Consider the following 2,153-nt stretch of genomic DNA (forward strand, 5'->3'; position numbering starts at 1 on the left):
ATTAAATTTCAGCATGCAAAGCTATTTCAATTAAAAAAAATTTATATCAAGGTTTTTTGCAAAACAAACTTCTTTTTCACATCATAAATCTGTGGTTGAATATCAATCTTTTGGTTGATGCTGTAACGTTTTGGTTGAACTCAAAATAGTGTTGAACTCAGAGAATGTGAACATCCGGGGAGGAGCCTAAGGACAAACAACAGTAAGACGTGTCCCTGTTGGTTAGTGCAAACTGGTGTGATTTCCTGGTGCACCTCCTGGGACTGATAACCTCTAATAACAGCCATTTAATGTACTGATTCGATTAAAAACAGGTGCATCAGGGAATTGCTTCAGTTTGCAGTAACCAATAGGGACACATCTTACTGCGGTTTGTCCTTCGGCCCCGCCCCGGAGATTTATGTTCTGAGTTCAAAACTTTTTCAAGTTCAACCAAAAACTTAGAGCATCAACCAAAAGTTTGAGATTCAGCCAAAGATTTATGACAGAAAAAATGTTTGTTTTGCAAAGCACTTTTTGATTGAAATTGCTTTTTTTGTTTGGTTGAAATTATTTATTTGATTCAAACTTTGTTTGATTTTTTTATTTATATAAAAATATACTATTAAAAAAAAACCTAGCCTTCCCTTTGCCTTCCTATGCAGTTCCGCTCAATTCTAGTTTCCATTCACTGCTCCGTCTGGGATTTCTTCCATAAACAAGGATTTCTTCGAGAGCAATTCATTCGGGCCAATCAGAGAACAGAACGTCGATTTTCTGTGCAGTGTCTGCTTGTTTAACAATGGCAGTGGAGGAAGTGAATGAAGTCGGTCAATGTTGATAAGACTTACAAATTAAAATAAATTTGTCTGACAAAGCAGTAGCTCTCATTTACAGTCGTCTTATTCGGCTCGGTACTTTTCTCCTCTCAGTAGGGTTGTTTACAGCGCACGCAATTTCCGGTTAGCTTCTTAGCTTAGCCTCCTTCAGTGGAGCTGGCATGCATACGTTGTGGTCAACTGATCCAATCATTTTAAACTTCAATAGAGGCCACGCCTCCAGCAAAATCACTTCTCTATATCAGAGAGTCCAGAACCTCGTACGAAGCAAAGTGAAGGACAAGGGTCTGGTTTTTAATCATTCAATTCTGAGAAACACAGGCAAATATATAACAGCAAAGAACAAAAAGCTTAATTATGCAAACAAAAGTACTTTTGCTTGTAATAACTACTGATTTTAAATAATATACCGAACCATAAAGCTTGTGAAAAAAGGTTATAATTAGTGAGTGGAACCATTATGTTTACCGATTTAAAAATGGCTTTAATATTAAGAAAAATCAAGAAGTGAGTGAAAAAAAGTGTTACAGTAAATCTTTTAGTTTGACAGGCTCTAACAAAGTGAGGAACTGTGAGTCCGGATCTGAGAAACTGGAAGACGCTGCCATCATAAAAGAACTCCATGATTTAAAGTCGAAACATTAAGTTTCTACATGCAAAAACAGAAGCAGGTGAGTGGATTAACAAACTTGAACGCTATTAAAGAGAAAATCTTGTTTATCAGCCTGCAGACTAAACTTTAAGTTGTGCTTTAATCTTTAGGTAAAATCCAGGTGATTTGAACATTAATGAACGTTTCTCATTTTTCATTATTCCACCATTTATATCCCATAAATACATCTGAGGGGATCTCTTACTTCTCAAAATGTTTCTCTGAAAGCAGTATTTATGGAAGTTATAAATTCTGTCAAACTCATTTGACATCAGAAAAATGAAAATCACAGCTGTAAAACAGTAAAACAGTGGACAGATAATCAGAGGCGGCTGGTGGATTTTTCTCCAGGTGGGACTACAACTCCAAAATAGACGTATCCCAAAAAGCAATCAAAGGTGTACTAATTTGTATCACGCTAGTGTATTTATTAAACAAATGACAATAATAAAACACCATTACAATGTCATGTAGTGTTTTATTTTTAGTACATAAATTTTGCTCTGCTGTTACTGAGAAGCAAATTTCTTCATGACTCTGGTTAAATTCAGGGATTTTTTAAACAGATTCTTATAGAGCATGGTCAGTGCAGTGATGTGATGTTGTACTTGAGGAAAGTCTGAATTATCTTCGGTGTTCAGCTCCTCTCAGATTCAGCTGTGGTCAGAAGAGATGTGATGAGA

The 2,153-nt window shown here is 35.9% G+C and overlaps 1 protein-coding gene across 2 annotated transcripts in view; it reads right to left on the reverse strand.

Moving 5' to 3' along the window:
* The window catches only part of pik3cb (phosphatidylinositol-4,5-bisphosphate 3-kinase, catalytic subunit beta), a 110,622-nt gene that overhangs the window by 76,395 nt on the left and 32,074 nt on the right, over positions 1 to 2,153 (reverse strand). The window lies entirely within an intron of this gene.

The sequence above is a fragment of the Austrofundulus limnaeus genome, unplaced genomic scaffold, assembly GCF_001266775.1.
Source record: "Austrofundulus limnaeus strain Quisiro unplaced genomic scaffold, Austrofundulus_limnaeus-1.0 Scaffold121, whole genome shotgun sequence".
NCBI classification, from domain to species: Eukaryota; Metazoa; Chordata; class Actinopteri; order Cyprinodontiformes; family Rivulidae; genus Austrofundulus; species Austrofundulus limnaeus.